Source organism: Melanerpes formicivorus, unplaced genomic scaffold (genome assembly GCF_026170545.1).
Source record: "Melanerpes formicivorus ecotype bairdi unplaced genomic scaffold, bMelFor1.0.p_v2 SCAF_2, whole genome shotgun sequence".
In the NCBI taxonomy this organism is placed as follows: domain Eukaryota; kingdom Metazoa; phylum Chordata; class Aves; order Piciformes; family Picidae; genus Melanerpes; species Melanerpes formicivorus.
In genome coordinates this window covers 18,111,629-18,125,618 of record NW_027142354.1, presented here as the reverse complement: position 1 = coordinate 18,125,618, position 13,990 = coordinate 18,111,629, and positions in this window count along the sequence as shown.

Below are 13,990 nucleotides of genomic sequence, written 5' to 3'. Positions count from 1 at the left end.
GGTAGTGGCCTTGACAGAGTTAGATAATGATTGGACTTGATGATCTTAAAGGTCTTTTCCAACCATAGTGATTGTGTGATAACGAGGGGAAACCACCCTCCCAGGACTGGACATCATTCAAGTATCATTCAGGCATAATTTCATCCAAGCTCAAGGTCAGATCTTGCCAAAGAGTAAGAAATCAAGTAAGGGAGCTAGAAAACCTGCATTGCTGAGCAGGGAGTTACTGAATAAACTTAAGTGGAAGAAAGACATATATAGCACAAGGAAGCAGAGGTTAACCACTTGGGAGGAATGCAAGAATGTTGCCAGAGGGTGCAGGGATGTGACAAGGAAAGCTAAGGCCTCCTTAGAGCTAAACCTGGCAAGGGATATCAAGGACAACCAGAAAGGCTTTTTCAAGTATAGAATCATAGAATGGTCTGGGCTCGAAGGGACCTCTAAAGGTCATCTAATCCAACCTCCCCACAGTCAGCAGTGACACCCCCAACTAGATCAGGCTGCCCAGGGCCTCGTCGAGCCTCACCTTGAATATCTCCAGGGAAGGGCCTCAACCACCTTCCCAAGCAACCTGTTCCAGTGATCCACCACCCTTATAGTAAAGAACTTGTTCCTAATATCCAATCTAAATCTGCTTTTCTCCAGCTTGAAGCCACTGACCCTTGTCTTGCCACTGCAGGCCTTTGTAAACAGACTCTCTCCATCCTTCTTGTAGGTCCCCTTCAGGTACTGGCAGGCTTCTATTAGGTCTCCCCAGAGCCTCCTCTTCTCCAGGCTGAACACCCCCAGCTCCCTCAGCCTGTCCTTGTAGCAGAGGTGCTTCAACCCCCTGATCATTCTCGTGGTCTTCCTCTGGACCTGCTCCATCAGGTCCCTGTGCTTCCCATATTGAGGGCTTCAGACCTGGATGCAGTATTCCAGGTGAGGTCTCACCAGAGCAAAGTGCCAGAATCACCTCTCTGGATCTGCTGCTGCTGGCCTTCTGTGCTGCAAGCACACAGTCTGCTCATGTCCAGCTTCTCATCCATCAGCACCCCCAAGTCCTTTTCCTCAGGGCTGTTTTCTATCACCTCATCCCCCACTCTGTATTGACAGTGAGGTTTGTTCCAGCCCTGGTGCAGAACCTTGCACTTGCTTTTGTTGAACCTCATGAGGTTCACCTGGGCCTAGTTCTGCAGCTTGTCCAGGTCCCTCTGGATGACCTCCCATCCCTCTGGTGTATCAGCAGCACCACACAGCTTGGTGTCCTCTGCAAACTTGCTGATGGTGCACTCAATCCCACTATCTATATCCCACTGTATATTGGAGGCAATGGGAAGACTAGAGGAAAATGGGAAGAGTAGAGGAAAAGTGAGCCCACTGCTGAATGAAGTGCCCTGGTGACCGAAGATGCAGAGTCATGTCTCCCATGGCATTCTCACAGCCAGGCTTAATAAGGGTGGATTGGATGATTGTGAGATGGATTGGGAGCTGGACTGGGAGCTGAATTGGGAGCTGGCTGAAGGACAGACCTCAGAGAGTTGTGGTCAGTGGTTCAGTCTAGTTGGAGGCCTGTTGCTAGTGGTGTCGCCAGGGGTCAGTACTGGGTTCAGCTCCGTTCAATATATTCATCAATGATCTGGATGAAGGGATAGCGTGTGCCCTCAGCAAGTTTGCTATTGATACCAAACTGGGAGGAGTGGCTGACATGCTGAAGGCTGTGCTGCCATCCAGTGTGACCTAGGCAAGCTGGAGAAGTGGGTGGGGAGAAATATAATGAAATTCCATAAGGGCAAGTGTCAAGTCCTGCACCTGGAGATGAACAACTCCATGAATTGTTCAGTTCTGACCTGTTGGAGACTAGCTCTGAGGAAAAGGACCTGAGAGTCCTGGTAGACAACATGAGCTGGCGGTGTGCCCTCACAGTGAAAAAGGCAAATAGTATTCTGGGATGCATTAAGATGAGTATGGACAGCAGGACAATGGAGGTTCTCCTCCCCTTCTACTCTGTACTGGAGCACCATGTCCAGTTCTGGGCACCATGGCTCAAGAAGAAGGGAGAAATACTGGAGACAGTCCAGTGCAGGTCCACTAAGATGATCAGGGGACTGGAACATCTGTCATATGGGGAAAGACTGTGAGAGGTGAATGTGTTTAGCTTAGAGAAGCGGGGGCTGACAAGGGAGCTTATTAATTTGGGGAGGCCCGTGGATGTGGTCTACCTGGACTTCAGCAAGGCCTTTGACACCATTCCCCCACAGCAAACTGCTGGCTAAGCAGTCAGCTCGTGGCTTGGACCACTACACTCTGCGCTGGGTTAGGAACTGGCTGGAGGGCCGAGCCCAGAGAGTGGTGGTGAATGGTGCCACATCCAGCTGGCGGCCAGTCACCAGTGGCATCCCCCAGGGATCAGTGCTGAGCCCCATGCTCTTTAACATCTTCATTGATGATCTGGATGAGGGGGTCGAGTCAGTCATCAGCAAGTTTGCAGATGACACCAAGTTAGGGGCAGATGTTAGTCAGTTAGAGAGTAGAAAGGCTCTGCAGAGGGACCTTGACCAACTAGACAGATGGGCAGAGTCCAATGGGATGGCATTCAACAAGTCCAAGTGCCGAGTGCTGCACTTTGGCTACGGCAATCCCATGCAGAGCTACAGGCTGGGGTCAGAGTGGCTGGAGAGCTGCCAAACAGAGAGGGACCTGGGTGTGCTGATCGACAGCTGCCTAAACATGAGCCAGCAGTGTACCCAGGTGGCGAAGAAGGCCAATGGCATCCTGGCCTGCATTAGGAATAGTGTGGCCAGCAGGAGCAGGGAAGTCATTGTGCCCCTGTACTCTGCTTTGGTTAGGCCACACCTTGAGTACTGTGTCCAGTTCTGGGCCCCTCAGTTTAAGAAGGACATCGAGACACTTGAACGTGTCCAGAGAAGGGCAACAAGGCTGGTGAGAGGTCTTGAGCACAAACCCTATGAGGAGAGGCTGAGGGAGCTGGGATTGTTTAGCCTGGAGAAGAGGAGGCTCAGGGGTGACCTCATTGCCCTCTACAACTACCTGAAAGGTGGTTGTAGCTGGGAAGGGGGTGGTCTCTTCTCCCAGGCAACCAGCACCAGAACAAGGGGACACAGTCTCAAGCTGTATCAGGGGTAGTTTAGGCTCAAGATGAGGAGCAAGTTCTTCACTGAGAGAGTCGTTCATCATTGGAACGGGCTGCCCAGGGAGGTGGTTGAGTCACCATCCCTGGAGGTGTTCAAGAGGAGATTGGACGTGGCACTTGGTGCCATGGTCTAGTCATGGGTCTGTGTTGATAGGTTGGACTCGATGATCCTTGAGGTCTCTTCCAACCTTGCGATACTGTGATACTGTGATAATGCTTACAAATATCTGAGGGGTTGCTGTCAGGAAGATGGGGCCAGATTCTTCTCAGTGGTCCCAATGACAGGACAAGAGGTAATGGTCATGAATTGAATAGAGGAAGTTCCATCTAAACACTTCTTTGAGGGTGGCAGAGCACTGGAACAGGTTACCCAGAACAATAGTGGAGTCTCTGTCTCTGGTCATGTTCCTAAGTGATCTTCTTTTGATGATCCTGCTCTGGCACAGAGGGTTGGACTCAGTGATCTTCAGAGGTCCTTTCCAACCCCTACCATTCTGTGATCCTGTGAACAGTGTTTATGATGTGAATTTGGGGAGTTCCTTTTCAGGATGAAGTACATTTCTGCTAATCTTCTTTCCCCGAAAACAAAGCACATTGGTTTTATTTTCTACCTCTCATACAGGGCATGCTATATCTCTGAAGAAAATCTACCATACCATCTGACTTCAATCACATTCCACTTCATAGCAACCTTTAAGACAGGTAATATATGCCTGGGAGGGGAAAAAAAAATCACTTTGCTATCATTACAGTTCTCTTCCAGGCTCCAAGCCAAGCGATCAGCCTATTGGTTCAATTTTCTGTGTGGCAGTTTGGATGTTTTTCCATTTTGATGAGACTATATTTCTTGACAACCATGAGAAAAAAGCCAGACAGCATGAGGAGCTGGGGAACCTTCCAAGCAGAGCTCTGAGAGGAGGTGTGTAAGACAGGAACTTCAGAAACAGTACCATATTTACTTTGTCCAACAAATTTTCTTAGTGGCATCAAAAGAAAAAAAGCTCTGCAATTCACTGTCATTAAAAAACAGTTCATGCCCCTTCATGTGCTCTGATAGCTCCAGCAATAACAAATACTGTGTGTTAGCCAGCCCTGCACCCCACAGCCCCACTGCCTGTGCTATCTGGGTGCCACTACAACCCTCTCCCATTTGGGTGTTCAGATGAGGGCTGTTCCACAGCTGGCAGCTCTCCCCCTGCCCACCAGTGTTCATGACTCAGTCAGGGCCCAGCCAGCTGCTAGGTTTGATGTACAAATGCAAAACTGCAGGAAGTCCTGTGTCTGCTTGAACACTTCCCTGCCTTTGGATCTAGAAATCTGGACTTCACAGCAAATAATCACTTGATTTTGTGTCTTGCTGCCAATGGCCACTTTATATTTGTCCAAAAATGAGTGTTCATGTTCCTATTACCTCATCCTGAATCAGCTCATACCTCCATCTGTGGTATGGTTAGGAAAGAACTTAGCCTGGACAGCTTTATATGTCTTGAAGAAGCTGAAGCCTTTTGAAAAAGGGGGAATGAGAAGTCTGTGAACCATTTTTTGCCAAACCCTTTGATGATTTATTCAGAGACTACAGCAAATCTTACATGTTATTTCTTTAAGTTTTGTTACTTTCTCTTTACAACAACAAAACATGGTGATACTCTGCAATATAATTCTGAGGGCTGCCCTGAACTAAGGTACTGCTTAGTTCTGCCCATCTTGATTCATCAAAATGTTAAACCAATCTATTCCTGGCCCTGGTGCCATAACAAAGTCTAGCACAGAGCTCAATATAATCGCCCAGGAATGATTTTGTGTATTTATTTATTTATTATATGCATCCTTTGCCTTCCAGTACTGTGTCTTGGGGACAAAAAGGCAGGCTATTCTTGCCTTAAATACGCACATTCAGCCTTCCTTTTCCACAAACAGAATGCTTCCCTGTACACTGTTCTTGTCCAGCTCTTCCAGGAGTTCCAATGATCCTAGCCACTATCTTTTCTGCTGTGAACTTTAATTCCTCTCTCAGAACTTTCCCTTTACAATATTAAACCTATTTTAGCCTCCACTGGCTTAAAAATGAGCCATTTGACATTCTTACCCTTGTAACTGCCTCTCTTCTTCCCCCTTTCTAGTGCTGGCCTTACAAGGCAGGCTGCCCCTGCCTATCTTCTGCTGTTGGAGGAACATCTCTTTCAGGTGGCACATGCTTTAAGCAAACCTCAGTCCATGCTGGGGCAAGTCTAAGAATCTTTGGCCCAATCAGAAGAATCCAAGAGGAAATTTTTGGACTTGATGTAAGGCAAATTTGCGTCCCAGTGAGGCAGGGGGGACTGTTGTTTCAGTGTAGTTACCCGATTAGTAATATTTAATTCAGTAAATGCCTTACTTAGTGGCTCTGGAGTTTATGTGTTTAACTACTATGTCTTTCTTGCTGGATGCCATTAAGCTCACTGCTATCTGAGAAAACTATGTTAGAACTATATGTGGTACAGAATGAGGACAGGAATGTTCAGTGTGTCACAACTTTCATGTAACAAGAGACTAAATAGATCTGAAGCCTGAAGGGAGAGTCTGAGGCAGGATGGGATAAAGGCCAGTGAAATGATGATGGCCAGGGAAAATGTGAATGAAGAACCATTTGCTCAGGGTCTTCACAACACAGTGAACCACTAATACTAACCCAGCAAGAGGACATAGCAGTAGTTAAATTGTTTTGTTCCTTACAGCAAGCTGCTTCAGAAGCCACAATAATTAAGAAATTGGAGAGATTGTGCAGTACAGCTTCATTTATGGCTGCTAAAAAGATTGTGGCATGAATGCAGGCTTTACATCAGGACACATTTAAACCACAGACAGCTGGCAGAGCATACAGGGCAAAAGGTCTCATACTTTTTCTGCAAACATAGTTTAGGATGCATCTGAAGGAAAACCCAGTTCAGTTGCCCAGGAGTCTGTATGAATAAAAATTAAAAAGGAAAGGGCCTTTCCATTAAAAACTGAGTGACTCTCTACTGCGTTACTCCACAGGGCTTCTGCAACTTCAACATCAGCAGCAGCTGAGGAATGATCTATCCTTGCTGACACTTCATTTTCATATAAAATTTGTGGAGCTTAGAGTTTAATATATGGTCTTAAAGATGCTGCTTTTCTACTTCCATGTGATAATGAAGATTGTGACAGAGCTAGGAGTACCTGGTGGGAAGGAAAGGAAGCAGAAGTGTTTTCATTGCAAGGGTCACCATGGGGAGATTGGTGAATTAAGCAGCTGTGCAGTGGGTGACAAAAATGTGGCTCAAGCACTCCCTTTGCCCTCCTGTCCTTTCAGCCTTCCACTAATGCCTGGCAAAGTAGGAAGCAGAGAAACTATCCATCCTATTTAATCCAGACAAATTCCAGACATCTCCTTTCTCACCATTATTTCAATTACTAATTTTTCAGAGTCAAAGCAACTGCACAAAACAGAGAAACAAACACAGCAGGCACCACCAGACCTCCACCTCCTGTCTCTAGGAAATGTGGGGCACTGCCACAGGTGGGGCATGGTGGGCCTGGCAGAGCATCCCCAGTGCCAGTAACCACAGATTAATGGCTTTTTGCAACCCACGATGCCCAGGTTCACCACCTGCAGCTTGCACATCAAAGTTTGCTTCTTGCCATTGTTTGCCACAGGCAAGTGGCTACAAAACCCTCTGTTGGTGCCATGGTTTTCCACGAGTAGGGCCTGTCGTGATTAGGTATGCACACATGGGGGAGCTTTCCATGCTTGAGCAATCCATCTGGCAGCAGTGTGCAAGGCCATCAGATCTGTTTCTGCAGTATGGGACTGAGAGCTGATTTAATTGTATTAGTCACCAAGCAACAGCACCACTGATCTTGGGCCCAGAGTGCTGGCTGGCCAGCAAGTCTCATGGTTGTTTTAACTTTGTTTGTTTGACCTTTTCACTGGTTCGGACCCCTCGAGGAGCTGAAGAATGCTTCATCCCCTCGCCGTCGCCTCTGAAATGCAGGGCAGCTAAGCATCAGGATGCACAGGCTGAGTAATAGTTCATCTTCACATGGGGAAAAGGCTGCCTCTTACTTGAGTGACTTTAAAGAAAAGCAGTTTGTAAATAGTGACTAAATTTGACGGGAAAGAAGGGGATGGAGCTGGCTGCTGTTTATTGCTCTGAGGGTCATTAAACATTTCCTTCCTTTATCTATTAGCTAGGGGATTTCTTTATGGACAAATAAATTCACAGGTTTTTATTTTTATGTTTTGATTCTGTAGAACAGAAACAAACCCTGACATTTAGACCCAGAGTCAAGTATTCCCAAAGTCTCTGGGTACTGTTACTTGCTGCAATTCCTATTACTGCAGACAAAGCATTGCACAAGTTTGAGTAAGTCTCCAAATAATATTTCTAAAAAGCTGTTTACTGCCAGACCATTATTTTTTTAACCTCTTGAGCCAAACTCTCTCAAACTGCACAGCATCTGGGGAGGAAATTATTGCTCAAATTGCCAGTATCAGGACAGATGCCAGACAATCTTTGTTCTGTAGCAGTGGTATCTCATTGATTACTGTCTGAGCAGCACACTTAAAATACAAGTCCTGTATTCTTCAGCTTTCAGGACAGCTCTTGTTGAAGCTGAACTGACGCAAGACTTTGTACATGAGGAAACATAACACAACTTGCTTTCAATTCTCCTCATAAGCTGGATAACTACTGCATGGCAGGTTCAGAAAGAAAAGAGAGAAGGAATTTTGTACCAAGTAATCTGTAAAACTTGATAGCTCAAACCAGCTGAATTTTAACAAGCTACCACAAGAATCACTTCTCTGTTTTCATTATCTTTATACTACAAGATCTTGGTAAAATTTGAAAATGTATTCTTTTTAAAGATCCTACACCACCAAGTTTTGAGGAGACAAAGATATTTAAATGTGCTAATGGGTTATTTCTGCTCACTTCAACACTGAGCTTGCAGGTTGATGTTCCCAAAGTCAGAATAGCTACCCCTCAGGGCAAGCCTGCTTTTAGCTGAAAACACTTCATGTTTTAAGCTTCTTGATTAACACTTCTTGGGATTCTGTAGATAGTTGGAGAAGAAGACATCTGTGTCCAGATAAGAGACATTCATGGATTTGCTGCCAGAGATGTGCAGTTCCCAGAGCAGCATTGCCAGCAATCCCCGTGAGCCAAAGGAGAGGATTGTGAAAAGGATATCTCCAGTAACACAGAAAGTGAAAGAGACAAATGGACAGCCATGGACAGCCATATGTAGACCCTGGCTTTAGAGGTTAGTTAGCATTCTGGTAGATTATCTACTGAAATTTTCAATGGGAAGAAATATGAGATCTTAACTCCTCCAGATTTATTTTTGCTTGGTTTTATTCTGATGAGGGAGTCAGAGCAAGCAGCTGTGTTTTCAAATTCCACTTTTATGGTGTGAAATTGCCTTACAGTCTAAGAGGAGGGAAGGGAGATGAGGCTTAGTTTTAGCAGAAAGTTAACATTTCAGACTAAATTTCCTTTAGCTAACTAAAACATGATAACCTTTCTTCCTGCACTGCCAGGTAAATTTACATGGTATGGCTCCTTCCCAGCTTCTGAGGTTAAGAGCACCAAGTCCAGCTCTACTCTGAAAAGATACTCTGTAAAACCCCCACCTCCTTATTTATTGGTTCTCAGTCACTCCAACCTCAGATCTGCTCATTTAAAACAAAATTTTAAAAAAAGAAGAAAAGTCAATGTTTTTTTTTTCTAGCTGCCAGTGCTTAGACTGCACCTGGGTCACAAATCATCACTCATAGACTTCAGCTGCACCTTACTTGCACCTGGGAGGCATCTTGCTGTGCTGGGATTATGGATAAGTAGGTCGGTGCCAGGAAGAACACAGCTTGTCTTTCACACTCTGAGAGGGTGTGCAGGACTAGCAGCCTTATAAAACATTTTTTTTAACTCATAAGGTGAACACATTCAATCCGCTGATCACCTGAAGCTTTCCAGAAATCACCTGAGATTGTGCTGAATGCAAGAGCAGAGATGAGAGTTGGTGCATGTTCACCATGTAGTTAATGGGAAAAGTCACTATTCCTCCTTTAATGAGGTGGGCTGACTTCCTTAAAAGATTTCTGGCTTTGTCTTCAGCAGACTCCTTGGGCAGGACAGCACAGTTATGTGATGTGAACTGTAAATGGTCAGCATGGGTAATTAAGTGAATTTTTATTTTTTTTAAGTGCAGTTTTATAAATGTATAATTGGAACTCATCTCAGAAGACAAGTTCCCCATGGCTCTGTAGAGCACCATAAAAAGGCAAGAAAGCTGCAGGGCAGCACAGCTCCCAGGGCAACTGCTGAGCCCATGACCCCAGCCACAGGGAGGATGTGCTATCAAGGGAGCCACCAGCCTGAATGCCACCAGCTACCAGTCCTATCTGCAGGAAATGCTTGGGCTCTGCTGCCAGAGAAGTTGGGGCTGGGGAGACACTAAAACCTCTGTGGGGAATGCTGAGCCTGTGCTGGATGCAGAGGGAGAAGCCCAGAGCAGCAAGGGTGAAGACTGAAGTAAGGCCTGAGAATGATCCAGATGAGCACAAGTGTAGTTTGTAGGAATTCAAGATGGCCTTTGATGAGGTAAGGACACTTTCACACAACAGTGAACCTGTAGGGAGCTATTTGATTTTTAATTTGAGGCTAGGAGGCAACTGACCCTGTATCAATAGGGTTTTGCTTACAACCATAAAAATAATTTTGGCAGCTATGATAGAAGGCAAGAGAAGCTAGGATAGTCCACACCACTAAGGCAAAGATAATGCCTTCTAATTAGGATAAAGCACACAGCCATGAGGTGTGTGGGGACAAGCCACTTAGTTGCCTACACCAATGGCACAAGGGGATAAGAGGTTTATTTCCCACCAGTTGCCAGCATCTAATTCTCTCTGTGCTATGAAAACCAGGTGAAGATTTTTTTCCAAAGGAGAAGTGGAGAAATGAATGTCACAAAATGGATGAAGTCTATGCTACTTGTTAGCTTTGGTTTATGACTGTCATAGCTCCAGGGAGCACAAGACCATTGACTTCATCCTGAGCTGAGCTATTGGAGGCTGTGATTTCTACCATCCCTTAAGGTGGGAAGATTTATCAGAGTATCATATCTCTAAGTTACTGCAGAGAAGCTACAGCAATTGTAAACAAACAATGATAAACTACTAGTGGGAATTATTCCTCCTACAGAGTGCTGTTAGAGGGTAATATCTGCCTGCTAGCAGGCAGCTGCAGGAATCCAGTGAGAGCAGAGGGACTGGAGAGACTAATCTTCATCCTGCTCTTCCTGCCCTGTAACAGCTTGACTTTTGGTGAGACAGCTTTGGTGCTAGGATAGCAAATGTGCTGTTTGTATTTCCCAGTCAATGACATGCTTAAACACCACATTGGCTGAAACAAGAGGCTAAGATGTAAGAAGGGAACGAAAACGGAGGGAACTGTTGCTCTGTCCTATTCAGAAGTACCAGAGCTGCATCCTTACTTTGCTCTCTTTTGCAATACTGACTGGATTGCCAAAGCTCTCCAGCAAGTACAAACCTCTAATGGTATCTATATTTACCTTTCACAAAAGCATCTATTGAGATCTGACTAAAATCAGAATATGTTGCTTGACAACTCTTGGTCTAGGATACCAAAGGATCAGAATGGTAGGGCCTGAATACTCCCTGGAGATGGGTACAGTCCTCTGGGGATGGAGCTGCATCCAGCTTCAACTTCTGCCAGCACTCACAGATGCTATCCCTACCAACAGTCAAGCCTCACATGTGCTGCCAAATACCAGGATAGATAGCACTTCAGCTGCTCCACTGATAGCCCCCTCTTGTACAGTACCTGCACATCCCATCCTGCCTGCCAGCACTCTTCATGTAGCAGGCTTTAAGCTTTAAGAAGGTATTTCTTCAAAAATAGGAAGGAAAGCAGCTTTCCTTGTTTCTTTTTTTAATGATTATTATTTTTAAAAGTTCCTTCTCCCATATGGGCATGTTGAGTAAAGGACTGTGTAAAAAGGGTGCTGTCTCTTCTGTCTCTTCACCTCCCTTTCAACTCTCAGCAGGCTTGTTCAGAATTTAATGTGATTAAAAAAAACAAAGTATAAAAGACTTCTTTTCCACTTTAGGAAACTAGCAAGATCATTCATCTGTCACTTTTCATCATGTTTCAGGAACTTGGTGACATTTCAAGCACCTCTTTTTATGGAATGTGGAACAGACCTAGTGAATTTTCTGTATTGCTCTCCGAAGTTTTCAGACACACAAAAACACAGTAAGGCAATAGGCAACAGCTTTCATTTAGTTTTACATATGAAATAATATTTTAACTTTTATATTTTATATTATGAAAAAAAGTGCTTTTATAAGAATACAGAAGACAACATTCTTCTAGAATTAGGATATAAAATAGACATGTCTTGGCTTGGAGTTTATTGAACCTTGTCATTGTACTCATGCTTGGCAGGGTTTTGGCGTTGTTGGTTTTTTATTGTTCAAGTGCATGTGTTAGTAACAAAGGCTGTACCACCAAGGAGGGCAGACTACTAGCTTGTTGGTGTCCATTTGAACAGTTAGGTGTTTTCTAGTGTGCTTCATTGTTGTCTCCTGCAACCAGAGCCTGACAGAAGAATGCAAGACACTGTCTTTGGGTACCATTAGAGCTACTGAACGCAGCTATTTCTACTCCACCCATAGTAAGAGAGATTGACACAACAAAAAACCATGGATAATAGTGAGAGTGTTTTGCACGGTCAGGCATCCAGGAGGCTTTGTTAGGATGGCTGGCATTTAAATGCAGGTGATGAGCCCTACAAGTGGGCACCCTGGTGCTTAGCCTGGCCCCATGATGGTTGGGGTGCAGAGATGCTCATGTTGCTTGATGCTTTGCTTCTGTGAATTCCTCAGAGGGTTCTTCTTTAGGGAGGCTCAGCAACCTACCCTGACAGGCTCCAGAGAGTCACACCATGCTCTGCAGGAGCCTACCCAGAGCTGGGCAAAGTACAGTGAAGTTGTCCACTCCCATAGCACTGAGAAACATCCCTGAGCCTCTGTTTTGTACTAGTAAATTTTTTGCCCAGGACTCTTGCCAAGGGTCTTCTCCGAAGCCAAGCAACGCTGTACTAGTGGAGCAATGGGAGGGAATGACACTATCCATAGCTTAGATACAGAAAACCACAGGAATTTGGTCTTTAGGGTGTTGACTGCTACTCTTCTAAAAATACTGAACTGTCGTACATACTAACTTTTTGTCTTGATAGCACACTCAAGCCCTTTTGGAATTCATGATTTTTTGAACATGTTATGCACCAAAAGGTGTTGTCATGACCTTTTGCCCAGGTTTCACAGGGCAGAACTCAGTCTGCACATTACTTGATTTGCACATCTAATGCATAGATTCTGCAATGCTTGTAGTCATGTGCCGGATATAATTGAGTTTGAAGAACCGTATTCAAGACAATCGTATTCAAGACCGTATGCAAACCGTATTCATGACAATATATACAATAACTTATATATACAAGATACCATACAGTATAGCAAACTGAATAAGGAATTTAATCCATGATCCTTAATATGTGGCATACCTGAGCATCTGACTCTAAATATAAAGACTGGAATGCTAATCATTGCATTTTCAGATTGATATTTGTGTGTCTTTAGCTTTCTTGACAACCAGTTCTACATTGCAAATGCTGCAAGAATCGCCTTGGGGTTCCCACATGATTCAGCATCTGCTTGACACCAGATCTCTCTTCTCTTTACCTGAGTTAATGCTCTATATGCTCTGTGAAAGAAGAGGTGGAGAAACAGAGTCCAAGCTTAGGGAAAATCACATTTTTTGGGTCCCCTGAGAAAAAGTATTTCATACCCAGTATCACTGTATCTAGATAAAGAAACATTATGAAGCAATAGTGCAATGCAAATCCAAAGTCACCATGTCCAGTATTTGAAAATTAACTTACTCAGTTATTTTATTGGTTAAGCATATTCTGGTAAAAAGGCAAAACCACCTGCAGAGTATATTTAATTTGGATCAAACTGAGGTGAATACTACTTAGATTACAGAGTTTTGTGTGCTGTAAAGCCAGGTTGAAAGCCAGGTTCAGGAAAACATCAGTAAAATCAACACTAATTTTGACTTGACATTTTCTCCCAGTGGAAAAGTAGATAGGATAACCAGAAACATGCTGGCTTGAAGGAAAATAATGCAGAAAAATCTTTGGACTAGGATGACAAATAGGGTTGCTGTGAGTACTACCTGTTGGCCTGGCTTATAGTTAGATCCTTTTCTGAAAAGACATTTTTTGTTTTATTGTTGGTGGTTTTTCCATCTCCATTTAAAACTTAGACCTTTAAAAACAAAATAAATCAGTAACACATACAAACAAAAAGATGGCACAGGAGTCTAGATATTTTTTTTCATTAGAAAGGAGATGGCATAGTCCAATATAGAATGCTTATATACTATATGCATACTCTACACAGATATTCTTAGCTCTAGTTTGTCACTTTAAGTTTGAAAAATTTTCTATTCATGACCTAGGCAACTTATCTAAGCTCCACCTCCCACACGTGTCTTACTGCTTCATGGTTACATTTTCTTCATCACTGAAGCTTGCAGTGTATGCTAAGACATGTTACCAAGAAAAATAACATTGCTCATGGTGGTTTTGGTGATAAAACTGGGGTTTTTTATGGCTCAAGTGTTGATGCCAAAATCATGTACAGCTACTTCTGGTATTGTAAGAAACAGAGCTGTGCATTCTGTTCAGAAAGTATATGATAGCTTAGGTTAAGTAAACAAAAAGCGCCTTGCATTCTTTTTTTATTAAAGTTTTTATGTAGGAAGG